The sequence below is a fragment of the Primulina eburnea genome, chromosome 10, assembly GCF_022965805.1.
Source record: "Primulina eburnea isolate SZY01 chromosome 10, ASM2296580v1, whole genome shotgun sequence".
Lineage (NCBI taxonomy): Eukaryota > Viridiplantae > Streptophyta > Magnoliopsida > Lamiales > Gesneriaceae > Primulina > Primulina eburnea.
Window position 1 is genome coordinate 15221987 of NC_133110.1, and position 344 is coordinate 15222330.

The following is a 344-nucleotide window of genomic DNA, read 5'->3' on the forward strand; positions in this document are numbered from 1 at the left end:
AGAGAAATAAATTCATTGGTGTTGTAATGATTCAGATGCTCTTTGAAAAGAAAAAGGAAAAGTAAAGTGTGCGAAAAGGAGTTGGCAAAGAAAAGAGGAATAAAAAAAAAACAATGAAAAGAATCACACAAAAGTGGTGAAAAAGAAAAAATTGGAAAATAGAGGATATGATTGGGAAGAAAACAATAAAGAGATGGTGAATGAAATGCTAGCGAAATTGACGAAGATTCGATTATTTCTCTCAAATTTTGAATTCCATACCTTTTATTGTAGCCATGAGCCGTGGCCTAACGTTACAAGCCTACAAGACCTATTAACCTTGTCACATTTATCCAATATACTAG